Source organism: Mesoplodon mirus (genome assembly GCF_964341445.2).
Source record: "Mesoplodon mirus genome assembly, chromosome: 4".
Lineage (NCBI taxonomy): Eukaryota > Metazoa > Chordata > Mammalia > Artiodactyla > Ziphiidae > Mesoplodon > Mesoplodon mirus.
In genome coordinates, this window is record NC_138979.1 from 158,298,077 (window position 1) to 158,325,366 (window position 27,290).

Sequence of the window (27,290 nt, forward strand, 5' to 3'; positions counted from 1 at the left end):
TCAATAAACACCATTTATTGAAGGGACTATTCTTTCCTTACTGAGTATTCTTGGCTCCCTTGTCAAATATTAGTTGATTGTATATGCATGGGTTTATTTCTGGGCTCTCTATTCCATTCCATTGCTCTGTTTTTCCATTTTTACACTGGTATTATACTGTCTTGATTACTATAGCTTTGTAATATAATTTGAAATCAGGTATTGTGACGTCTCCAGCTTTGTGCTTCTTGCTCCAGACTGCCTTGGCTATTCAGGGTCTTTTGTGAGTCAATATAAATTTTAGGATTTTGTTTCTATTTCTGTGAAAAATGCCATTGGAATTTTGAAAGGGGTTGCATTAAATCTATAAATGGCTTTGGGTAGTACAAATATTTTAACAATATCAATTTATCCAATCCATGAACTCGGGATATCTTTCCATTTATTTATGTCATCTTCAATTTCTTTCTTCAATATCTTGTAATTGTCAGTATACAGATCTTTCACCTCCTTGGTTAAATTTATTCCTAATTATTTTATTATTTTTGATGCTACTGTATTAAGGGAAGTCCACAGAAAGGCTTTTCTTCAGATGCACCTGGATCCTTTTGCTCATACTTCCACGTGGTTGTTCCCTCATGCCTGACCCTCAAGAAGCTGCTGGTCTCAGAAATTCAGAGCTCCCCACAGAGGAAGAGTCCCCCGTCACCCCCATCTCTCAGTAAGCAGCCTATGCTCTAAGGGTGGAGCCACAGCCAGCTTCTCAGCCACACTTAAGCCAGATGCTAAACCTGGGGAAGGAAAGACTTTACATTTCAACTTTAATAAGTGAAATAACTGGGGAATTTATTGAAATTATATTTTACTCACTAGGTTGGGTGTGGTTTCTTTCGGTTGCATGTTTTTCTCTAGTTCTCAAGGACTTAGCCCATGGTAATACACATATCTTGTGCACTGTTAGGCCGGGGGCCTGGATGGCAGAGACTGTTCTGCCATCCATTTCTAGTGCTTAGCAGAGGGTCTAACACAAGGTATATGCTAATTATTGTTTATTGGATGAAAGAATGAATACATCCATTAATCAATGTAGAATGGCGGGAAAGGCGATGTATGTTGGGAAGGAGACCTTAGATTTCCACCTCTGGACCCACATGGATGAAGGGAGTCCAGGTTATCCATCCTTAATGGAACCTAGATATTTATTTGCAAGGTTTTTTTTTTTTTTCCTGGTGACACAATACAATATAAGAATAAGTCTTGAATTTATCCTTGATGTTGATAACATGGGTATTGCACATCAGTCCCATGGTTACTGTCCAGCACCAACAATCTTGTTCTATTTCCACCTGCAGCTTCCTGAATCCTTAACTAAGCATCAAATTTCAAAGCTCCCACATTAAAGAAGGCCGTCAATTCAAGTTACCCTTTCTCATTTTGTCTCCTACTTTTTTTCTTCTTCTCCAAGATTATTTGCAGAGTTAAATTTTCTTGAAAGTTCTTTTGTGGTGTACTCGATAAGAAGGCTCATAAAGCACTCCAAAAACAGCATGTGGTGTAAATGTTGAAACAATAAAAATGACGAGGCGAGTAACTCTATCCCTGAGGAACGCGGTGGCCCGTTTTAATTTAGAGGGCGCCAGCTACGCGTCGGCGAGGGATTCAAGAACTACCGGGCAATCCACTCCGGACCAGGAATCCCCAAGACAACCCTGACGCCACCAAAGTTTCCAGTCGCAGCCAGCTCTCGGAATTGACGGAAGGAGCCTCCGCCCCTCTGAGCCGCTCTGCCAGTTTTCTCGCCAGAGCTCAAGTGTCAGGAATTTCTAGTTTTTTCCCCCGCCTTTCTCGGGCAAATCTCCATCTGCACCTTCCGCGACGCTGGGAACAGGTGAGCCGGGCAGCGGCGCCCTTAGGCCGCGCTCAGGTGCCTCGGCCCCGCCCGGGCCGCCGCCCCGCCCCGCCCCGCGCCTGTCGGGGCCCAGGTGCGGGAGCTCAGGTGCGCGCGGCGCCGGCTGTAGCTTCGCTCGACACCCGACAGCGGGCGCCGCTGCGGCAGCTCCCGAGTGGCGGAGCTGAGCGCCTTCGCGACTTGGGGCAGCTCCTGCGCTCGGCCCTGCTCGGCGGCGAGAGCTCCTCCCGGGCGCCGGGTTCCTGAAGCTGTGGGAGCAGGCGGGCGGGCGCCGAGGGGGCGGACCGAGCTCTGCAGACCCCGCCGGCCTGGGGCGACAGAGGCGGGCGAACGGGGAGCGCCCAGGAGCGCGGAGAGCGGGGCCATCCCCCAGCGCGCTGGAGACACCCGACCGACCTGCGCCCTTGACACCATGCGACCCACCGCGCCTCCGCGCCGGCCTCGGGCTTCGCGGTCCGCTCGCTGAGACCCCGCGCTCGCCACCGCGGAAACTCGGGAAGACCAGGCGAGACGTTGGAGAGCCGCGCGGAGACTGACCCAGGCGTCTCCTCCGCCCCCAAGAAGCTGCCGACCTCTTGATCCCTGGGCTCCTCTAGCTTTACCGTGAACCTGGCGCAAGCTTGGCGTTAGGAGAAATTCAGAAACCGGAGGGGGAGTCAAGGCAATTCTTTGGTTGCTAAGGTAATTGTAGTTGTTACAGAAATGAGCAAGAAACAAATGGGAGAAAAGATGTTTTAAAACGGTATGCCCTTCACCCTTCCAGTTCATGTGTGTTGATTTCATTTCCTGGGTGTAGATGCTTGTCCATTGCAGATACATGACAGGTGTCGGTGTGTGTGTGTGTGTGTGTGTGTGTGTGTGTGTGTGTGTGTGTGTGCAGTTTGGGACTGTAGAGGCACGAGCTTACATAAGTGGTTAGGCAAGCTGGCGTGTGGAGTTGTGTGGGACGGGTGCAGGTCTGCATATAAATCATGTTCCTGGGTTTCTGGGTGTGAGGCGCTCACCGGCCGGCCGGGGCGAGCTGGCAGAGGGTACGTGCTTTTAGGTACTTCCAATCTTCTGATTCCGTGATCACAGGTAGGGCAGCTTTACCTCAAAAGCATATGTTCATTAACTTTTTCTCTGAATAAGCTCGCCCATTTGTGGTTTGGAAGAAAAGCAAGCGAGAGGCGAGGTGTGGAGGGCAGGGGTGGGTGGTGAGGTCTGCTGTCGGGGACTGCGGCAGGAAAGGGACGGGTGGGTATTTGTTCCGTGAGGATGACCACTGAAAGGGTTGTGTGAAGGACCGTGTTTACCGCCACTGTCAGGCTGCGTGAGAAGTGGCCCAGTGAGACAGGAAAGGAAAGTGACCCAGAAAATTTAATTTTGTTCAGAATGGAAGCTGCTGAATCTTATTATTTTTTATCTTGATGGAGTAGGAACGTTGTTTCTTTCTCGCTTGTTGAGACGAGTGGCATTTCCACGCTACAAACTTAAGATATTTTGGGTCTTGTTCTTGGCTTGGAATTGTTCCCTCAGTATTTACCAATGCTTAGCAGCTGGATCTGCAGGTAGTTTCTGATCAATACCTTTGAGCAGTCCCAAAGTAAAACTGCAAAAATAAGCAGTAGCAGGTAAACTGGGACCTACTTTCCTAGGGTCCCAAAAGGGTTGGACCCTTTTTCTTAGCAGAGGGGGCTCGTGAGAGATGGAAGAATAAGAAGTGGGCTTATAAGTGTCCGGATGGAGTTAGAGTCTGAGCCACAAGTTTGTGTGTGTTGTCAAAAAGTGTTAAACTGAAAGGAAACTGTCAGATTTGGCTTAATAGGTAAGGTTTTTATGGATCAATTTTCACAGGTAGATAGGTAATTATATGGACTGGGCACTGGGGGGCTGGTGAGAAACTTTCTGTGAGTGGTATAGTCATTATATTCTTTCTTCTTGTTTTTTTATTAATTTGTTATTTTTGTAATGGGTGGGACTGCCCTGTGAGAGAAAGCAAGTAGAGGACTGAGGGAAATTGGAGACTCTTCAGAGATTTACCTTTGTAAGGAGACGCTCACATGCTGAACAGTGAAAACCAAGATGATAAATGTGTAAATTCTTTCTGCGTTCTCTGATATTACTAAGCTAAACTGTTGTGTAGATCTGGTGAGCTTATGTACTATAAATGTTGATGTATTACTATATATATTTTTTTACCCCCAATAATTTGTCCTTTTCTGAAAGTGTCTGGAAATTCTAGAAATGTCAGCTTCTGTGAGGTATTTTTCTGAAGTAGGTAGCCACTGGCGTTTTCTTTTCCATAGTAATTACATTTGTTCTTAACTTTACTTCCCTGTCTACTTTAAGAAACTTTAATTAACACGCACTGAATTTATATTGCTGAGAGTTTCAGTAAAATGATGCTAGGTTTTCTTCCAGCGACAAATTTATCTTATCAAGTGAAGCATTGCAACAATGCTTTTTGTGACAGAAAGATCTCTTTAAATGAGACAGTCCTTATTTATTTATTTATGATTTGTGGAATGAGATGGCCAATATAGATATTTTTTTAAATGAACAAACATTTCTTGAGAAAGAAAAAAATTTTAAAGGATATTTCGGACAATGAAATTTGTCAGTAATTTTGGGTGTCTTACTGTCCACAGGAACAGACTTTTATATAAAAATAGGATCATTCTCTTTCTTATTTCTCTGATATTCTCCCATGCATTTTATCCCCTGAACTCCTAAGACTTTGCCAGGAATCGCCAAACCTTCTGTACTGTGCCAGGGGTTAAACATCAGGGAGATATGAGTAAGGATGTGTCACATCAATGTTTTTCAAAAGAGATGCTGTCAGAGATCTCAATACTGGGATTAATTTTTCCTTTAGCTTCACAGTTAGCTCGTCTTAATTCATAGTGCTTTGAACCTAGGAAAGCATTTAACCTCTTCATTTTCGGTGCCAGCTGGGTGGAACATATTTACCGAATTTCATCTTCATTGTAGCATATGGCATGATATAAATAATTACTACACACACACTATCCTGCTGTATGGAAAGAAATAGAATTACAAAATAAACCTTTATGTTACGTGATATGGATGTAACATTTCAAAAAAGTGGTTTTACTTTTTTCTTGATACCAAAGTAATAAATAACCATTGGGAAAAATTCAGGAAAATACAAAGGAAAAAATGGAAGATCGTTTGTAATTCTCCCATAGAAGGTGAACCACTGTTGACATTTCTGCATACTATATATTTTTCTAGACTATATTCTGATCACATTATTCCTTGTATTTTTACCCTTCTCCCTATCCCCCCGCCCCCCCCGCCGCAATTTTCAAATTGTAAATGAAACTTGGATGTGTGTTAAAGGTTTGGGAAATTACTGCTAGTTTGCTGGGTGGCTTTGATAGATCAGGTTTTAATTTTTGTTAGTGGTCTTTATTTTCAAAGAGACTAGTTTCTCTGTTGTCTTTGAAAACCAGTGTTTGCACTTTGGATTGGCAAAACTTGGCTCCCCATGAGATTTAGGATTTAAAGCACCAGAAAAGAAACAGAAAGAAACTTAGCCATGCAGGGCTGGGGGTGGTGGTGGGAGACCTGAGTTCTGGTTTCAGTTTCTCCACCAATTCCTCATGTGGCTTTTGGGCTCTGGGCCTGTTTCCTCAAAGGACAAATGATACTTTTAGATTTAGCTCAATAAGCTAACCACATACTTGTCGTTTTGACCTTTGATGAGGATGATCTTTGTTTGAAGCAGGTTTTTTCAAACACAGATGGCTGGGAGTTACCCCCAGAGTTTTGGACTCAGTTGGTCTGGAATGGGGCCTGAGCATTTATATTTCTAGCATGATGGTCCCGCTGATTCTACTGGTCTGGGGACCACTCTGAGAACTAGATGGTAAGTTCCTTGGGGGCAGAAACACTGTTGCACTTTTCTTTGCATTCCTCTGCCCCATGCTTAGGAATGTACCTGCCAGTAAGTGCCCAGTAAACATTGGTCAAACTGCTATCAGTTTTCTCCATGGGGAAAAAAACTTTCCGAAGTGGTCAGGATAAAAGAGATCATCATCCATAATTTGGAACCATTAAATCTGTAATAAGAATAATAATCAGTCATGAAACCCAGTCCTTCCAACTGTAGGGACAGCAAAACTGCTCCCAAGTAGGCAGTTAAAGTGCACATTAAACCAAGTGAGTTACATTAAGTAGCAACTCAGAGTACCTGCTTGAGATGTTAGAAACCAGGAAGCATCTCCAATGCTTCACAGCTGCCTCCCTGAGACCTGTAAGAGGCAATTCTTTTTCTACCACATGCATATTCCAGTGAGGGGGAGGAAATTCACTATTAATTATGCCAACTACCAGGGCAGCCCATAAAGCAAGCAGTGGCCCAGACTCCACCCCCATCCCCCAGAAAGGCAGAACAGTGCTCCTTAGAGCATCCTGACCAGTCTCCGAGGGAGGATTGCTTCTTATGACCCAGGAAACAAGAGAAGAGGGCACCGAGTGAGTGCATTTGCTAGCTAGGAGGTTCCAGCTGGCTGAAACACCACAGTCAGAACTTGTTGGTCTTCCTTGTGTGGCTACTTTGTGGCTAGAAAATGAACCCCTCCCTCCCACTTTGGTGTTAGAAACACAGGGTGCAGAGGACACCCATTTTTACAGATGGAAACTGAAAAATGTGTAAATATTTGACTATGAACAGAGTAGATGCTCCTGTGAGTGAGGCTATTCAAATGAGTTGTGGTGGAGACAGCTGTCTGGGCTTTTCGAAATACTTTGGTAAAACCATCAAAGGAAAAAGCCACCTTCAAGCTTTGGCATGGTAGAGCTCCCTTGTCCACTGCTGTCTGCCCTACCCTAGAGGCTATTTTCTTGCACAGGGAAAAGCACACGTTCATCAGAGGCTCCTGAGATGAGAGTGTCCTGTATGAACGTGGATGGGTGGTGGCAGCCCTCGGAGGTCCCCAGGCGCCTGTATTGCATTCAATCCAGGCCAGCCCCGAGCTCCCACAGAACTACCATCCATAGCTCTTCAAGTAGCATGACAGGCATTTTAAACCCTGTTCATTGTGTTTCTGAACCTCAATGTCCTCGTCTGTAAAATAAAAATAAAAAATATACCCCTTGAGTATGTGTGGCTGTGAGGAGAAGGGCAGAGGAGGCCCAGAAGCTGGAGAAGATGGGCCCTGTTACACCATACTTCCTGTTTTCTAAGCATTTTGATAATGAGTTACAACCCTGGTTGTTCCCTGAATGAAATCTGAAACCGGTCCCCACACATGGAAGGCAAGGAGAAGGAAGAAAGAGGGAGACCTCCAGATTGGTAGGTGAAAGATGTAATAAGCAAGGAAACTTATGTAAGAGGCTTGTCTTCCACGGGGCCAGAGGGGTAGATCTCTGTACCCACCTGCCAGAACCTTAAAAATTAATGTTTTTCAGGCCTGTGTTTCTACTCTGAGGCTTTAACTGGGCTCAGTCAAGTCCTCAGTCCAGATGGTCTCAACAACACCTTACTCTCTCTCTCTCTCTCTCTCTCTCAAGGCTGCATCCTTGCACATGCTCCCCAGGGGGATGGCGGGCAGAATGTACATTCCAAGCTCCGGGGAGGGGTGAGGAGCCTCCTGAGTGCCGGGATTCAACTTTCAGGTCAACTGGAAGCCACATCCTCTCTGTGACCTTCTCCAGCGTGAGTCTGTTGGGAAATACTAAGTATTTCAGGGAAGTCGTTTCCAACGTTTTTCTATTCCTGAGGACTTGCTCTATCAGCCTAGCATTTGAGGAACTCCTGAGTTCCTTGGAGAATCTTACTCCATAGTTCTGACACTTGATGTAAGAAAGCAAGTAGCCCAAACACTGGAAGTGGAAAGGGTGGAGTGAGGATGATCTTCTTTTGTGGCAGCCAGAGATCTATTTCCATGAGCCTAAAGGCCATTAGTCACCAGCAGGAAGAGAAGTGAAAAATAGGGGCTGCGGCTACATTGATATCTCTTGTGCCAGACTGTGACCCACACCCGGACAAGGCCCTGTGCTATTTTCCTCTGTTTCCTTGGTATCTCTTATAGTGCTTGGCACATGGTAGGGGTTTGGTAAATATTTGCTGAGTTACTGACTTGCAGAGTGACAGCTATGGGTGGGTGAAAATGGAAGGAAGGATTGACAAATACTGGTGCAGATGTGTAGACTGGACCAGATGTGGGTGCATGGACTGGTCTGGGTGCAGGCGCATGGGCAGTTACAGGTGAATATGCAAGGTGCAAATGGTTATAACCCCATTCTTATTGTTTGCTTGATTCTGCCTGGCTAGATCCACCTGAGATCCGTGATATAGTGAGGTCCTCTTCCTAGTTTGTAATTATACATCAATGTTTGTCTCTCCCACTAGGCTGTGGTCTGTTTTTTTTTTTTTTAAACCATAATTTTATCCTGCCCCCGCCACGAGGCAACACTCATAGTAAATGCTTGAGAGAAATTGTTTTCCTAAGCCAAAAGTTGCCCAGCCTACAGAGCTATGGATCTGTTATACAGCAGTGGACTGCTCTTATAAGAATTAGCACATGTAAAGCCGTTTGTAGATCAAAGACTTTAATGAGAATTAGGTGGTATCACTCCCATTTTACAGATGAAGAAACTGAAGCTGAAGAAGAGGTTCAGCCACTTGCCCTAGGTCAGGTAGTTATTGAGTTATTAAAACCAAGATTTAAATCCAGATCTTATCTGACCTTAAGATCCCAAGTCTCTCTGATATATCACAAGGCCAGGGATGAACAGAAACCCTTCCCTTGAGATCATTTCAGTTGTTTTGGAGAGAAATAGAAATAAACAGAAAATAAACAAGAAAGGATGTTAAGTGACAGGAAAATAATGCACGGAATTTTATAAGTCAGATGGGGTAGCAAATAGATGATGAAGACAGTAAGTACAGTCCAGTTCAGAGAGAGAACACTGTATAATCGGACCTGGAAGAGAGGCTCTGGGAAACAGGCAGAAATTTCCTAGGTGAAGAGACGGGATAACAGCAATCTTTTCAGATAAGAGGTGTTCATAATAATAATAATTAAACCAATTATTGTTTGCTTTCAGAGTAAAAACTAATGTAAAAGCTTCATCATCAGAGTCATCCCAGACCAGCGTAGCTAAAATAATTAACTCCTGCCTCAACACGGTGCTCTGTAGTGCCTTATCTGCTCCAGTTTTCCGCAGAGCTTTATCACCATGACATTGCACTATATGTTTTTATTTGGATTTCGTCTGTCTCTGTCCGCTAACATGTACACTCCCTGAGAGCAGGGATTCTGTTTTATTCCCTCTTGTAGCTTCAACATCTGTCAGTTTCTGATTCATAGTAATTGCTTGAGAGCTGTTTGTTGAGTGAATGAAGGAAGGGAAAAGCCTTAGAAAACGGGTTGCAAACTCAAACACAGAGCCAGTTAGGTAAAGCGGATGAGTGAAACAAGTGAGGTTTCTTTCTTTCTTTCTTTTTTTTTTTAAACATCTTTATTGGAGTGAGGTTTCTTTCACAGGGGTCACTTAAGTTGTATTTTTTCATCAAAACCATGCTATTTGTGTGTAAAACATGTAGAAAGTTTTTACTCCCAGAAAGAAATGTATTTATCCCCAGCTTCTTGAAACATGGGGCCCCCTGCTCCATTTTTGAAAGAGACACGGGTACCAAATAACACTTCTTTTTTTCTAAAAGCCAAACAGCCACCCATGTGTGACGATGAATGGCATCTGGTGCTGGACCTCAGGGCTGGGAAGCATGAGGGGCAGGTAAGGACTGTGTTAAAGCAAAGGGCATGTGCTGCTCAGAAAGCTGTTGTCATCCATTTTTAATCCATTTTAGTCATTAGCACCTAATTCCAATTAGAAACGTATTATAGGGATCTACAATGCCCAATCCAAACAAAACGCTTGTTTGAGCTGGCTGTGTTTTTTCTTCTTGTGACCTCTGTAGAAGAAAGACAACAACTTTAAAAACAGTATAGTGTGTGGGCTTCCCTGGTGGCGCAGTGGTTGAGACTCCGCCTGCCGGTGCAGGAGACGTGGGTTCGTGCCCCGGTCCGGGAAGATCCCACATGCCGCGGAGCGGCTGGGCCCATGAGCCATGGCCGCTGAGCCTGCGCGTCCGGAGCCTGTGCTCCGCAACGGGAGAGGCCACAGCAGTGAGAGGCCCGTGTACCACAAAAACAAACAAAAAACCCCCAGTATACTGTGTATTTTTCCCTGGAGCCACTATGTAAGTGCTACAGCATTTAGATTCCAAACCAAGCAGGAAGCTGCCGTTATATTATTTTGCTGACCATACATCCTAAAACAAAGACTGATTCAGCAGCTGGTCAGAATAGAAAGGATGCATTCACAAAGAATGCATTTATTGATTATATCTGAGTTTGTTTTTGAGGGGAAGGCACTTTTAACTTTCAGAATGGCAGGTAGTTTAGGGACTTGGCTGCTGGTTCCTGCCTGTAGCCAGGGGTTTGTGACATTAGACAAAGCAGCTTAATGCTATTGATCTGTGCTCTCCCCAGGTGCAGAATAGGGCTGAGAAATTGTGATTGCTTCGCAGGCACTCCTGTAAGAGAGAGTATTCCTGGAAATCTGAGGTTTAGTCACTCTTTTTTTTTTTTTTTTTTTTTGTGATACACAGACCTCTCACTGCTGTGGCCTCTCCCGTTGCGGAGCACAGGCTCCGGACGCTCAGGCTCAGCGGCCATGGCTCACGGGCCCAGCCGCTCCGTGCATGTGGGATCTTCCTGGACTGGGGCACGAACCCGTGTCCCTGGCTCGGCAGGCGGACTCTCAACCACTGCGCCACCAGGGAAGCCCTTAGTCACTCTTAGTTTGGGGGTGGGGGAGGATGGGGGAAGTGGAGGGGGTGCCCTACCCCAGGTGAAAGTTAGTCTAAGGTCTCTGCTCTTTGTTCGTGATGACAGTGGTCCCACTACTGAAGGCCCTTTTCTAGATGATGATTAATCAGATATGGCTTCTGTTTTCAAGAAGTTTAAAATTCTGTTGAGGGGAAAAAGATGGAGAAACAGAATGTGGTAAGACAGGCATGTATACATGGAATGGGGGAGGGATTACTTCCCACTGGGAGATTTCACTGAAGAGGTTGAATGGATGAATTGGATGTTGGAGGACCTCCAGAGTTGGGGGTCTGCAGAGATGGGGCAGGGGACAGAGGTGGTCAAAGTGTGCTTGAGGCATTTCAGTGCAAGTAAAAGGATAGAAGTGACAAAGTGTGCAAAGGATTTTTAATACCTCTCTACTGAGAGTCAGGTCCTCAAAGACCTTTCAGGCAGGGAAGTCCATTTTGAAGAACTTAGAACTTAAGGGGAAACAGGGATGGGGCAATCTAAATTTATGTTTACTGAAAGTAAAATGAGAAAACAAAGTAGATTGAGTGACATTTTCCTCACCTTATGTTGATAATAGAGGGTATGTCACAATGAATTTCTAGTTACTTCTTACTTTTATTCAGGAGATTGCTCCCCTGCAGTGAAATGCTTGTAACTGGTTTTGCTTTATTACAGTCAATGAACAATTCCCATGCGAATGGGCATTTTCCCCCACTATGTCAGGATCTCTGTCCAAATGTTCAATGCCTTTTAGACTTTCAGACTGAGAGGTTGACCACTGACTCCCAGATCTTCCTATGGCTTAAGGTTAAAGTGGATACATCTTGGGATAAACTTTATTTAACTTGCTTGGCATGACCGATTAGGAAGTTCTCAGATGTCTTACCCCAACGCATAGGGTATTTCACTTCATGCCAAAGCATATGCTGCCAATTCTAGGTTTTCGTTTCTTTGGCTTCCTTTAGCTTTCAAAAGCTTCTCTGCAAAAACCACTTCTTCAGCCTGCCATCTGCCATACTCCCCCACTTTAAAAAAATCCATTTCTAATCCCCAGTTTCTTATATTTTCTAATTATCCTTAACAGGAATGACCAGTTAGCTATCAAAAGTGTATTTGGAAGTAGGTTGTTGTAAGTTGATAATTGGTAATTCTTGGTAAAAGTTGGTAAAAGTTGGTAATTCTTAGTTGTGGAATGTTTCCTGTGGTTGAGATTGGTCATGTTGTTCGTTATATGAAGATGAATAGTGATTGATAAGACTAGGAGTGCAAATTGGGGCCAGTCTATTGAAGGGATTAAATGCCACATATATATGATAAAGGTGATGATGTTAATGGTGATTCAGAACTCTCTTGGATGTAGACAAAAAACAAAACAACTGCACTAAAACAAAATTCAGGGCTTCCCTGGTGGCGCAGTGGTTGAGAGTCTGCCTGCCGATGCAGGGGACACGGGTTCGTGCCCCAGTCTGGGAAGATCCCACATGCCGTGGAGCGGCTGGGTCCGTGAGCCATGGCCGCTGAGCCTGCGCTCCGCAACGGGAGAGGCCACAACAGTGAGAGGCCCGCGTACAGCAAAAAAAAAAAAAAAAAAAAAAAAAAAAAAAAAAAAAATTCAAACCAACTCAAGCAAAAAGGAATTTATCTGACTAATATATCTGGGAATTCAGGCATGGCTGGATCCAGGGACTTAAATGATATCATCAGCACTTCTTACACCTCATCGTCTTGATATCCTTCTTCTGTGACACTAGAAAAAAAGAAGATGGTCATTAATCTCCCTCCCCTCATATCCTTTCAGCCTAATTCCTCACAGGGAAGGGGCCTTCTTTCTTCCAGTATTCTTATCTCAGTCTCAAGGAAGGACCCTGATTGGTCCTGGTTAGAGTCACATGTCTATCTTGGTCCAATCAGTGTGCCCAGTGATATGGCATACTCTGCTGAGGACAGTTTACAAGCCCATCTTTCTGTATCAGAAGTAAATTTAACAGCATATATACATATATCTATACACATATATATATGTGTATAGATATACACATATATATATGTGTATAGATATATGTATATACACACATATATGTGTATATTTATATACACACATATATATGTATACATACACACACACACACACACATACACATACACTGGGCGAGAAGATACAGTAACTGCCTCAATCTTCTAAACTGGCTGGAAGACTTTGGATTTTATTTGCTGGGGAGTAGAAAGTTATTAAGAACAAGTGCAGAGTATTTCAACTACTCTTTGGAAGTTCTGAGATATTTTATGAGTTGGAAGACTTTCAGCACCCAAAATAAAGCTTTTGGATAATGTGAAGCATTCCTTCAGTTGTGTGTTTCTAATCTTGTTTCACTTCTATACCAGCTGTCTCATTCAATGATTATTGCTCCTGGTCTACGCCTACACACAAACATTGGGGTAAGTGTGTATGTATATAGTGGTGACAGATACAACCTCTGGCTCCTCCACCATCCCTGCAACTGTATCTCTGCAATTACATCACTTTTTCATGGCTGTACCTGAGATGGCTCAAGTGCCACCATGAGAATCAGAGATGCTCTGTCCTATATCCTTTTCCCAGAATATTTGCACTCTTTCCAGAAAAGTACACAAATCATTGCTCAATGAATTTTCAAAGAGTAAATACATCCATATTGTCACTCTTAGGTTAGTGAGAGAATATTTATTACCATTCCCCCAGAAACTACCGCATGCACCCTTCCAGTGGTACTACATACCCCCCTTTCCCCAGCGGTGACCACTAACCGGATTTCTAACACCATAGCACTCTCATTTTTTAAATATATATGGAGTTACACACACACACACATATATATATATATATATATATATATATACTCTCTTTTTTGTGGCTTCTTATGCACAGTACTGTTTGAGAGATTTATTCATGATGTGGTATGTAGCCATAGTTTATTTTTACTGCTGTATAGCAGCCCACTCTGTAACATTTCACAAACGGTTTATTCATCTACTGTTGATGGGCATTTGGGACATTTCCAGTTTAGGGCTACTGTGAATAATACGGCTATAATTTTTTTTAGTGTGTTTTTTGGTGCACGTATGAATGCGTTTCTGTTTGGTATGCACCTAAGACTGGATTTCTGGGACATGGGGACATAATGTTCGACTTTAGGAGGGCCTTACAAAGAGATTTCCTAAGTGGTTGTACCAGTTCATACTCCTATCATCAGTTTATGAGTGTTTCAGTTTCTCCACATACTTGTCAAAACTTGGGATTGTCAAACGTTTGAATTTTAGCCATTATGGTGGGTGGGCGGTGGTGCCTCATTGTGGTTTCAGTTTGCTCTGGTGACTAATGTTTATTGTGCCTTGTTAGTAATTTTTTGTTGCTTTTACTTAATCTTGTGTGGTCCCTCTTCAAGTTTATTGCCTATTTTTCTGTTGGATTATCTATCTTATTGATTTGGAGTTTTTTTTAAAAACAAATTCTGAATACAAATATTTTTACCAGTTATTTGTATTTGAAGTGTCTTTCCTATTTTGTGGCTTTCCACTTGACTCTCTTTTGATGAATAGGAGATCTTACTTTTAATAATCCAATTTATCAATTTCTTCCTTTATGGTTATTGTTTTCTGTGCCTGCTTAAGAAAGTTTTGCCTACCCTAAGGGTCATGAAGCTATTTTCCCACTGTAATTTATAGAAGCCCTGTTGTTTTGCCTTTTATCTTTAGGCAAAAGATCTATGGCATAAGAAAAAGATCTACTTTGCTTTCCTTAAGTATATCCAGTTAACCCAGCACTACATATTGAAAAGTCTCTTCTTTTCCACTGCTCTGAAATGCCATCTTTGTTATAAATCAGGTGATCATTTATACGTGGATCGTGGATCTCTCTCTGCTTTCTAGCCCCTTCCATTGTTCTCTTTGTCTATTCTTATATGATATCACACTGTCTTAACTAATATGGCTTAATAATAAATCTTGATATCCAGTAGTATGTCTCCTCCAGCTTTGTTGTTATTTTAAGAACAGTTTGGTTATTCTTAGCCATTTGCATTACTATATAAATTTTAAAATCATCTTTTGATGGGATTTTGATTGCATTAAATCCCTAACCCAAATTGGGAGAAAATTAATGTCTTTAGAATGTTGACTGTTTCAATGTATTAGTATGGTAATCCCTTCATTTATTTAGAGCTTTCATATCTGTTAGTGTTTTGTATCTCTCTATGCTGTAAATTCATCACACATTTTTCTTTAGATGTACTCCCAGTTTTTGAAGGTATTTGATGCTATTATAAATGGTATCTTTTAAAAACATCATTTTCTGATTGTTTGTTGTGGGTATATAGAAATGCAGTTGGTTTATATATATTGACCTTGTATCCAGTGACTTTGCTGAATTCACCTGTTAATCCTAACAGGTCTGATAGGTAGATTATTATGGCTTTTCCATGTACACAATCCAATTACTTGCAAAAAAAAGTTTTTCCTTTTTCCTTTGCAGTCATTGTGCCTTTTATTTCTTTTTCTTGCCTGTTGCATTGGCTGAGACTTCTAATATAATGGTGAATAGAAGTGGTCATAGTGGGCATCATTGTCTCATTCCTAATCTCAATGGGAAAGCTTCCAGAGTCACTGTATGTGTTTTGAAAATACCCCTTATCAAATTAAGCAGGTGCCCTTACATTCAAAATTTGCTCAGAGTATTTTCACGAGTGGATGTTGGATTTGAGAAGATACCTTAAAGCAATGTTTCATGGAATGTCTGTTCTCCTCTGCACTTCCCTTTTCTCCATGTGTCCTCATTGCCTTGGGAGCACTTCTTTTACAACTTTATGCAACTTTTCTAGTTGTTCTCAGGGGTTGCATATGGTACATTCTAAGCTGAACTATTTTTGTCTTCTATCTACATAATATGAGTAAAATCATACCCTCAGGAACCTATTCAGTTGTTATTTCTTTGACCTATATTGCTCCTGCCTGGTGAGCTTTATGAATAGATCTTTCTTTTGTCAAGTGTTGCTAGCTCCTGAAGGGGAAAAACCTACTACTGCGACTTCACACGTATGCACTGTAGAGTCATAAAAGAGCTAGACCCCGTATTTAAGTGCCCAGGTTTTTGTTTTTTTGCGGTACGCGGGCCTCTCACTGTTGTGGCCTCTCCCGTTGCGGAGCACAGGCTCCGGACGCGCAGGCTCAGCGGCCATGGCTCACGGGCCCAGCCGCTCCGCGGCATGTGGGATCTTCCCGGACCGGGGCACGAACCCGTGTCCCCTGCATCGGCAGGTGGACTGTCAACCACTGCGCCACCAGGGAAGCCCAAGTGCCCAGTTTTAAAGATACTGATTTTTACCTGTTCTTACAATTAGAAGAAGAAGAAAGAAAAAAACAAAATCCCAAGGAATAAAACTGACATTCTTAAAAAAAAAGCCAATCCAAGTACTTTTCATCTTGGTCCCCTGGGAACATGCCATCCTCTTCATCTCTTAGTCATCCCATTCTTGTGCATAGAGACTGGCAAAGCTTCCCTATCACTCCTATTTCTCCTGTAGCAGTCATGCCACCTTTCATGTGAAATAAGAGAATAATAAAATGTTAATTCTGCAGTCCCCAGAGTCAGTAATATTAGTCACTATTAGTCAGTAGTATAAGACACTGTGATCTTAGAATCCATACTTATATAAGTCCTCTAATGTGAGAGGACAGGCACTTGGGACCCGAAGACCTGCATTTTCAGGCTGCTTTGTTACTGACCAGGAAGATGACATGCTAGTGTAACTCTATCTCCCAGGCCTTGGTTTCAGCCTCTGAAAAATTAAGTGATTGGGCGTGTTCAGGGAACAGAAAAAATTTTGTGTAAAGGATCAAAGAGTAAGTGCTTTGAGCTTTGTGGGCCGCATGGTCTCTGCTGCAGCTCTTCAGCTCTGCCCTTGTAGTACAAAAGCAGCCAAGGCAATAAGGAAACAGATGGGCATTTATAGAACTTTGTTTATGGGCACAGAACTTCGATTTCTATACAGTTTTCATGGGTCATAAAATATGATTCTTCTTTTAACTTTTTGCAACCATCTGAAAAGGTAAAAAATCATTCTTAGCTAACAGACCGCACAAAAACAGGCACGGGGGTCAGGGTGGAGAGGGGGAATGGGGAGTTAGTGTTTAATGGGGACAGTTTCATATTAGGAAGGTGAAAAATTCGGGAGATGGATGATGGTGAGAGTTGCACAACAACGTGAATGTACTTAGTGCCACTGAACTGTACAGTTAAATATGGTTAAAATAGTATGTTTTATATCATGTGACTTTTACCACAATAAAAAAACATTTAAAAGAAAAACAGGCAGCAGGCTAGGTTTGTCCCAAGGGCCCTACTTTGCCAACCCTTGAACTAGCGGATTGTCAAGGGCTATTTTAGAGCTCTGTGTTAGGCATTGATATGCTAATCTTAAAAATTTTTTTTTCTGTCCCATGAACACTGTTCAAAAGAGTCTTATTCCTTTCTCTCAGGTCAATTTAGAATAAGAAAAGAAAAGATTTTATTTCCCTTTATTTCTTCCCTGACATTTGCTGTTTCATTTGGAAGATCTAAGTTTCTGACCTATATGATTTTCCTGTGCCTGAAGAACTCCTAGCATTTCTTGCAGGCACGTCTGTTAGTGATGAACTCACTCAGTATTGATCTGAGAAAATTTAGTTTTCCTTCACTTTCGAACCATCATTTCACTAGATGTAGAATTCCAGGTTGGTGTTTTTTTCTTTCAACATTTAAAGTATTTAGAAACTAACACACCATTGTAAAGCAATTATACTCCAATAGAGATGTTTAAAAAACCCCAACATTTTAAGTATTTGACTGTACTCTCGTTTGTGTGATTTCTGGTGAGAAGCCCCCTGTAATTCTTATCCTTGTTTTTACATAGTTAAGGTTTTTCTTCTGGTTTCTTTCAAGATTTTCTCTTTGATTTTCTGCACTTTGAATACAATATGTCTAGGTGTAGTGATGTGTTTTGTTCCGTTTTAATGTATACTGATTGGTGGTCTCTGATCTTTCTGGATCTGTGTTTTGGTGTATGTCATTAACTTTGGAAAATTCTCAGTCATTATTCCTACAAATATTTCTTCTTCTCCTTTCTCTTTCTTTTCCTTCTGGTACTCCAATTACATTTAATGCCTTTTGATACGTACCATCTTTGGATGTTCTGTTCCATTAAAATTTTTTTTCTCCCTTTTTTTCAGTTTGGGAAGTTTCTATTGACCTCAAGCTCACTGAATTTTTCCGTGGCCATTTAGAGTCCACCAGTTAATCCACTGAAGGCATTCTTCATTTGTTACAGTGTTTTTGACTTTTAGCATTTCCTTTTTAAGGAGTTTTTTTTTTTAAAAAAGAGTTTCTATCTCTGCTTTCATTACCATCTATTATTCCATTAGAACCTTTAACATATTTAATCATAGTTATTTTAAATTTCATGTCTGATAATTTCAACATCTGTGTCATATCTGGTTTTCATGACTGCTTGTGTCTTCAGATTGTGTTTTTTCCTTGCCTGTTAGCATGGCTCATGATTTTTGCTGAAAGCCAAACACAGTGTATCAGGTAATAGGAACTGAAGTAACCAGGCCTTTCATGTGAGGTTTTATTTAATTTGGCCAGGAGTTGGGCTGTGCTCAATGTTTGTTGTAGTTGTAAGTGCGAGAAGCTTCAAATTCCCCTGGTGTTCTTGTTTATGCTTTCTCTCGTAAATTAAGGTTTCCCTATGTGCTCTTCAGAGACAGTGTCTTGGAGGTCTTTGAGCTGTAATCCACTGTTATTATACCAGAGCCTGTCGGTGTGGTGGGAGGGTGTAGATGAGGAACAATGTTCTATCACCTCCAATTAAGGGCAAAAGTGGAGCGACTTCCCTTCTGTAAATGCAGCAGCACTTCCCCTACTGCAGTGGAAGAAAGACCAAGAACATGGTGGTTTAGGTGAGGGTGTCCCAAGATGAGAGACTTGCCTTCTGCTGCCTTCCATTTCTTCAACAGATTTTTTTTTTTTTTAAGAAGATGTTGTGGGTAGGAGTTAATTAATTAATTAATTATTTTTTTTTTTTGCTGTGTTGCGTCTTCGTTTCTGTGCGAGGGCTTTCTGTAGTTGTGGCAAGCGGGGGCCACTCTTCATTGCGGTGCGCAGGCCTCTCACTATCGCGGCCTCTCTTGTTGCGGAGCACAGGCTCCGGACGCGCAGGCTCAGTAGTTGTGGCTCACGGGCCTAGTTGCTCCGCGCCATGTGGGATCCTCCCAGACCAGGGCTCGAACCCGTGTCCCCCGCATTAGCAGGCAGATTCTCAACCACTGCGCCACCAGGGAAGCCCACTTCAACAGATTTTTGAAGTGAGCCCATCAACTGAGACCGTGTGTGAAGCTCGAACAAGGAAAAGTTATGAGATAGCCAACTCAGAAGGGGAGAGAGCAAGTTGACAGGAAAACCTTTTAGGTTTGGTGGGCAGTGTTGACAAACTAACTAATTTACTTATTTATTTATTCATTTATTTATGGCTAACTCATTTAAAGTTTGCACTCATGAATTTAAAATGCAGCTTGTCAGCCTGGTGTGAGTGATTTCCTCCCCACCCCAAAGCATTCACCTGCTCGGATGTGAGCTTGGATATCACATGGCAGAGAGTCAGGTTCCCTCGGTGTTGGAGATTTGTCAGGAAATATGACACAGGAAGGGGGAGGTGAGGAAGTTGAGGATATTTGCAAAGGACTGATGATGAATGATTATAATGATGGAGCCAGGGGGAGAGGAGAGTGCAGGAAGAGTGAGGCGCGGTAATGAATCGAACCAAAGGTGTGGCTGAAATGGATTGAATATTTGTAGACAGTGTTCAGTAAGTGATCTGGAAAGAGGGGCAGTGGACAGAGTGTACCTTCTCAACTTGTGTTGGGATTTGAGGTGGTACAGTCACCAGCGATGGCGAGGTTCAGCATGTGGCTATGCAAGATGGTAGCTGAGGAGGAGGGATGGAGGAAACGGGTTCAGATGAGGAAAGAAAAGGGTGGAGAAAACAGCTTTGGCTCTAATGTTAAAGTCCCTGAGGTTGACCAAGGGATGGAGAAAACCTCTGAGACCTCGAGGCTAGAATCTTTAGGAAATGAAAAGGCTTAACAGGAGAGAGGTAGGAAATAGCAGTGAGAATGGGTAGACAGTGGCATGGCCAGATGGTCTGAATGTCATGAGGGCAGGGGTTTGTGTAGGAAGACGGGAGGGAAATCATTTGAAGCAGCAGTGGAGAACCAGGAGGATGCTTGCTTTACTTCTTGGTCTTGAGACAGGTGGGGTGAAGACAGCTAGGTTTCAGGGAGGGGATGTCTTTGGGGGAAGCCAGGGTTCCAAGAAGGTCACAGAAGTTCGGAGTTCAGAGAGGAGGTGGAAGGACCTAGTGGGCATGCTGTTTACAGAAGAAGAATTCAGAAGGCAGAGGAGTCAGTGAGGAGCTGGCGGGCTCTGCGTGTCCAGAGCCGTGTGGAGTTCAAAGCCCCTGGTAAGAGAGGATTCCTGGTGGACCTGAACTTCAAGCAGCGACTGCAGTAATAGAACTGTGAGGCGCATCACACAGCCAAGCACATCCTGGTATGTGAAGAACTTTCCACTTCTCCCTCCCGGCTGAATTTTTTTTAGGACTTTTTTTCCTTTTTTTTTTTTGCGGTACGCGGGCCTCTCACTGTTGTGGCCTCTCCCGTTGCGGAGCACAGGCTCCAGACGCGCAGGCTCAGCGGCCATGGCTCACGGGCCCAGCTGCTCCACGGCATGTGGGATCTTCCCGGACCGGGGCACGAACCCGTGTCCGCTGCATCAGCAGGCGGACTCTCAACCATTGCGCCTCCAAGGAAGCCCCCTAGGACTTTTGTTTAATAGAAGGATTGCAAAAATAATTTTCTTTATAAGTAGCTTTGGTAGATTAGTTTGTTTAGGGAAGACTGTATTTATTCATATGTCTTCAGGTAGGATTGGTATGGGGATGTCAGCTTCACTGATACACTAGCAAGAAGAAGGAAAGACCCATTAATTAGTTGAGAACCTACTATGTACCAGTTCTGGTACTATGTACCAGAAGTACCTGCTACTGAGTATGCTATAATTAGTCTATAGGTGCTAAATACTGTATATTTAAGTATATACTGATATTTGTATATTTACAAAATTTTGTTTTAAATACTGTGTATCAGTGATTTCACTGGAGACCAAGCTGCCCTATTGGAAACTCTGTGGGTATTGCAGTCAGTCCTGGATTTGAATTCTAGAGTCTTGGCTGACAAGCTGTTTTATTGATACTTTGGGCAAGTGACCTATGTTCTCAAGCTTCAGTTTTCTCACCTGTAGCGTGGGAGTGATAACATCCACCTGTTAGAGTTTCTGTCATCATCTGGATGATTCTAATGAGCAGGCAAGGCGGAGAACCACTGGTACAGGTGATGAGTATTTGTTCCATTTTATGGATGAGGAAACCAAGGCTCGGAGAGGCTAAATAAGCACAGCAATACGCTGTTCATGGTCACACAGCTCTTAAGTGGCATGGCCGGGACTGAGAGCCAGTTCTCTGACCTCAGGACCCTGGCTTTATCCATCACAGTGAGTTTCTGGCCAAATTCAAGGGAAGTTAAAGGAGCCCCACCTCAGCATGGCTGCCCAGACCGTCGGCAGCATGGGGCAGGAGGAAGGGATCAGGCGAAGAGAAGGCAGGCTCTATGGAATCTAGGTCACTAGTTCCCAAACCTGACTGTTCTTCCAAATCACCTGGGGAACGTTTCATTTATAAATCTCCACGGACCATCCTAGGCCTACTGGATCAGAATTTCTGGAGCATGGGAACCAAGAACATGTATCTTTATAATCTGCCCCCCTCTCCAGTGATTCTGAGGCTCCTAGTCGGGTTCAGGTCTTTGAACCAGCTTTTGGGAACCCCTGAGTTCTAACTGAAGTCCAAAAATGATCAAGCGATTACAGTCTAGTAAAATACTGGGTGCCTGGCATTGCCAGCAGCATTGGACCCTAGGGGCTGAGCTGTAGTGCCTTGTTTTCAGATCTTTGGTGCATTACTTGAAACAGACACTTGAGCTGTCATGGAGCATCTGAACTTTGAGTATATAGGAGACGTCAAGTTGGCAGACTCTGCAGTAATAGAAAGAGTTATTTGTTCTTTAGAGCTATTGCTCTTCTTTCTTCCCTCTTGAGGTTCCTGCCCACTCAGTCAGATTAGAGCTGTATAAACAAGCTTGTACTACTGAGCTAGCACACATCTTGTAAATTTTTTTTTTCTGAAGTACTTAACATTGCTGATGTCAGAAAAAAAAATCCACTGGGTTTTAATGGGCTGAGGCAAACAATGTGAATTGGATATAACACAGAGGAGAGGAAATAGCACCAACAGAAATTCTTATGTGGCAGCATAAGTATTCAGACTATATTACAAGCAGGGTTTGGTTGCCTCTCCTGAAAGGTTATTTCCCTGAATAGGGTTTCAAGGGCTGGACGCTAGAAGTGGTGAGCATGATGTGTAGGGCTTCTTGCTGCGTGTGATGCCGGTTTTAGTGGCGTTGTAGTGTAATTGTAGTGGTCTGCTGCTTAGTTGTGTATCAGGATCACCCAAGAAGCTTGTGAAACTGCCAATGGCTCCATCTCAGATGCACTGAGTCAGAATACCTGAGGAAGGAGGAAGCCTTTCTCCAATGATTCTGATGTCAGTGGCCTGGCAATTTCACTTGGCCAAACACTGGCCAAAAATAAGACTGCTGGTCAGTTGCAACAGTTCATTCAGTGCCAAGGAAATTCGTGTGACTTGTTTTATTCCCTCTTCAAAAGCAACCCTGCAGAGTAGAGGGTTGTCTGCTTCCAGGTGAAGGAGCTGGAAGTTTAGGGTGGAGGAATCAACTGCCAAAGGCGACACAGCAGCCTTGGTGTGTCCAGAGCTGAGATGTGATTCCTGGTCTGACTTCAAAGCCCCTCCCTTTTCCACATCATCGAGGTCCTTCCTACCTGCCCTGCTCAGCATCATTATCTGCTGGACCCTAGGCTTTGCTTGCTAAGGGGCTGGCATTACAAAGGAAAACAGCTAGCATTTGTTGTAACTGAAGCTACAAATACAATGTAAGTTTGGAGTGAATTGCAGTCCTGACTTTCAAAAGATTTACTAATCAGAGTCATAGATGCTCAATTGTTCTGTTATTCACAGGGTCCCTCCTCACTATACTTTCCACCCTCCCACATATTCCTTCTGATCTAAATTGCTCGTGGATTCCAAAAGTGGATTCCTGTGTTCAGGGTTGGTCCATGTCAATAAACCCTGGGGGAAATCTTCATGTGTGATTCCATCCCTAGGTTTTTGTTGATAAAGAGCCTTCTTTGCTGAGCAGTTTTAATGGCTTGTTAACCAGATGAGTGTTCTAGACGGAGTACACTGCATCTTAGTGAAATGTTATCAGTTCTGTCATTCATTAAAAATATTAAGAATCTGCCTGCCAGTTCAGGAGACACTGGTTTGAGCCCTGGTCCGGAAAGATCCCACGTGCTGTGGTGCAGCTAAGCCCGTGAGCCACAGCTACTGAGCCCGTGCGCCACAACTACTGAAGCCCATGTGCCTACAGCCCATGCTCTGCAACAAGAGAAGCCACCGCAATGAGAAGCCCGCGCCCCACAGCAAAGAGTAGCCCCTGCTCGCCGCAACTAGAGAAAGCCCGCGCGCAGCAACAAAGACCCAATGCAGCCATAAAAAAAAAAAAAAAAAAAAAGGTTGAGTACCTTCTAGGTGCCAGGAATAGAGGGGTAAACCCCACCAACAAAGACTCTGCCCAGGCAGAATTGGCTGTCTAGCAGCGGAGGTCCCTGATAAACAAGTGAGCAAAGTCATATGAATCCAGCTAGGTGCAAATCCCTGTTATTTCACTCTCCTCATTTGACTGTCTTCCACTTAATCTCCTTGAGATCAGATCATCGTCATGTTTTTTTCCTCCCGGGTGTCTACCACTTCTGCGGCTTCAGATGTTCATACCTGTGTTGGGACGCAGGCTGGAAGGGCCTCTCCTGCCTCCCCCAGACTCCGGTTCATCCTTCTGCTTTGATCATAGTTGCCGCCTCTTCCTGCTCTGTGCTGTCATAACTGAGCACCCACATATTACAGTGTCCTGCATTTTTGGACATGTGTCACCCCTCCTGGACTCTGAACATTTTAAGGAGAGACGATCTGTGTCTGATTTATCTTTATATCTCCAGCACAAAGCATGGAGCTTTGTGCAATTGGATTCTCAGTGTTTGCTCCAAGATTAAACGTTGAGTCTCACGGCACCTAGTGGTGGGTGGTAGTATTACAGGAATTGCTCCATGGGGAGGGATGCTGAGGCTGGGAGGGGATGCTCTCGCTTAGCAGTTTGGTGATTCTTTGAGAAGTTTAGCATGAACATCGTCATGATTAGAGGAGAAGAGCTAGCATATAAGCAGTGATGATGGAAGAGGGGTGGCATGGAACATTCTGGTGAGTCTCTGAAGAAAAGTTAGAAATTTGAAATTCTGGGGTTCTAGGACGGAGCTGGAATACTAAGGATGTATAGCTAATGTCCACTGGGGCTGTGGCTTGACGTGGTTCCAACAGCTAGTTAGTTGCAGATCAGGTAGGGGATCCAGGCTTCTCAGTTCAGAGGGTTTTCAACTATGCTGGGACTGCGGTTTGTGACAGATAAGGAAACAAAGGCACAGAGACGTGAAGTAACTTGCCCCAGACCACCCAGCTAGTGAGTGGAGCTTGGATTGAGATATAGAGACATAGATCTGTCTGATGAGAAAGGCCAGCTTGTTGCCACTAAGCTGTCATGTCTCGGAGATTGTGAAATGCGTGGTTGTAACACATTTGCAGTTTTCCTCTTCTGTTAGTTGAAAGCGACTAGAGAAAAATATTATTACTAATGTGTTTTCTTTCTATTGAAATGTAGTTGTGTGTTTTCAGAAAAATGTTCACAAATATTAAAAGTCCCTATATTATTTACTGTATGTATATACATGTATATCTAAGTAACCTAAAGAAGGGTTTGTTTTTTTACCACTAAATTTAAAATACTCCTACTTCATTTTTTTTCTACTTAATTTTTATTGTATTTCATTTAAAAATAAATATTTATACTATGTTGTAGTGAATGAAAATCTAGTTCTTTAATTTTAGGAACCCAGCTCTATAGTCATTGATTTAATTAGAACAGCCTTACCTGTGTTGGTTTCACATCTAGTACTCTCTAACATCTGTTGACATGTAGCCTAGAAAGTGGTTGCATCACTATTTTAGAAATGCTTCTTTCTAGACACAGAAAAGTTAAATGACTTGTCTAAATTTCAAAACGAGTTGATAGAGGAACCAAAAATAGTAGCTTTTCTACTACATATTAGACTCACTAAAGTTCCAAACATAGAGGCTGTGTACATTCACTGAGCAGTCTAAACTCCAGAGCCTGGGACACCAGGCTGTTTTAACACACAGGAATGTTGCTCTTGGGGGTGGAGGGGTGGCCAGGGAAAGGCGAAAGGAGGGCTGACATGATTGTTTCACGATTGTTTCATTTCCAAACTTGCTATCATTGCACAGTTTTCTGGGTGGAAGATAATATGCTCATTAAAGTGAAAGTGTTCGTTTTAAAATAAAACAATAGAAACACAAGATGACTGTTACACAGATAAATGAGATACATAAATGGACTCAGTTTTTGTTTTTCATGCTGTGTCATATTCTGTGTTCAGGAAAAAGAGTAGGTAAATAAGTAGTTGTTTAAAAATGAAACAGTGTGTTGTTCATTTAACTTGAAAAGCTACTGATTAGAATAATAATGAGTGTTTTCATGTAGTACAATATTCATAGAAATACCGATATTACAGTGGGTAGAGATAATAGAATGACGCTCTTTATTTCTACTTGTAATCTAACTTTTAAAATGCACCCTGGGCTTCCCTGGTGGCGCAGTGGTTGAGAGTCCGCCTGCCGATGCAGGGGACGTGGGTTCATGCCCCGGTCCAGGAAGATCCCACATGCCGCAAAGCGGCTGGGCCTGTGAGCCATGGCCGCTGAGCCTGCACGTCCAGAGCCTGTGCTCCGCAACGGCAGAGGCCACAACAGTGAGAGGACCGCGTACCGCAAATAAATAAATAAATAAATAAATAAATAAAATACACCCTGATTCATAAATGATGAAGAAAACAAGCAACGTTATTCAAATGGGATACTTGGGGCAATTAAATTCTTAGCTTAAATTATAAATTCCTGTTTCTTCCCCATCTTCCGCCGAAATTTGTTTTTACAGGATGACCTTTGGTACCAACTTATTTTATAATAAAATGTTTCCTGAGTTTTTATTTTAAATTGAAATGGCCTTTTCTGTCAAGTATGATATTTATAGAGGTTTCTTTGATGAAAAGCCTCTGAATTTTGTGCAAATAACCCAGGCAGGCTCTTAGATTAGTGATAACATTTGTATAGGACTTTAATGGCTTTATATAATACTTTACACTCGATTTACTTGACCCTTACCTGTGAGTACTCAGTGGAATTCACATTTTACTGATGAGAGCAATGTAGGGGAAGGTGACTTGGCATGGTTCTGGGCACATAGCAGGCATTCAACATGTTCACTTTAAAAGGAAGGTAACAAAGGGAACCCAACAGGTTATTTAACTTGTTCAAGGTCACCCAGCAAATAGTGCATCATACCAAGAATTGAACTTGCTTCTTTAACTCAAAAATTCCATATGCTGTCATTGTCTCACTGCTGTCTTTTCAGGCTGTTAAAAAAAAGGTCAAATTAGAAAAGTTCATTGTTATTAACTGAGGTGAAATTCACATAACTTAAAATTAATTTTAAAGCATACATTTCAGTGGCATTTAGTACATTCACAATGTTCTGCAGACATCGCCTCTATCTAGTTCAAAAATGTTTTCATCATCCCTAAAGGAGACCCCATATCCATTAAGCAGCCATTCCATTCCCTCCTCCCCCCCCCACCAGCTGCTGGTAACTACGAATCTGCTCTCTGTCTCTATAGATTTCCCTATTCTAGATATTTCATGTAAATGGAATTGTACAATATAGGACTGTCTTAGTCCACTCAGGCTGCTATAATAGAATACCACAGACTGAGTGGCTTATAAACAACAGAAATTTATTTGTCACCATTCTAGAGACTGGGAAGTCCAAGATCAAGACTTAAGCAGATTTGGTGTGTGGTGAGAACCCACTTCCTCGTTCATAGATGGCTTTCTTCTCACTGTGTCCTCACATGGTAGAAGGGAGCTCTCTGGGATCTCTTTTATAAGGGCACAAATTCCAGTCATGAGGGCTCTGCCCTCATGATCTAATCAAATCCCAAAGGCTCTACCTCCTAATACCATCAGATTCGGGGTTAGAATTTCAACATATAAATTTTAAGGGGACATAAATATTCAGTCCTTAGCAGTGACCTTTTGTGTCTGGTTTCTTTTACTTAGTATAATGTATCCAAGGTTGATCTATGTTGTAGCATGTATCAGTACTTTATTACTTTTTTAAAAAAA

The 27,290-nt window shown here is 42.8% G+C and overlaps 1 protein-coding gene across 1 annotated transcript in view; it reads left to right on the forward strand.

The window, feature by feature from the left end:
• The first annotated feature begins 2,134 nt into the window (after nucleotides 1-2,134).
• RGS6 (regulator of G protein signaling 6) overlaps nucleotides 2,135-27,290 on the forward strand; it is a 581,826-nt gene continuing 556,670 nt past the window's right edge. Inside the window, exon 1 of the mRNA XM_082617819.1 lies at nucleotides 2,135-2,569. The gene's annotated coding sequence lies outside the window, so the exon portion shown is untranslated. The remainder of the gene's footprint in view (nucleotides 2,570-27,290) is intronic.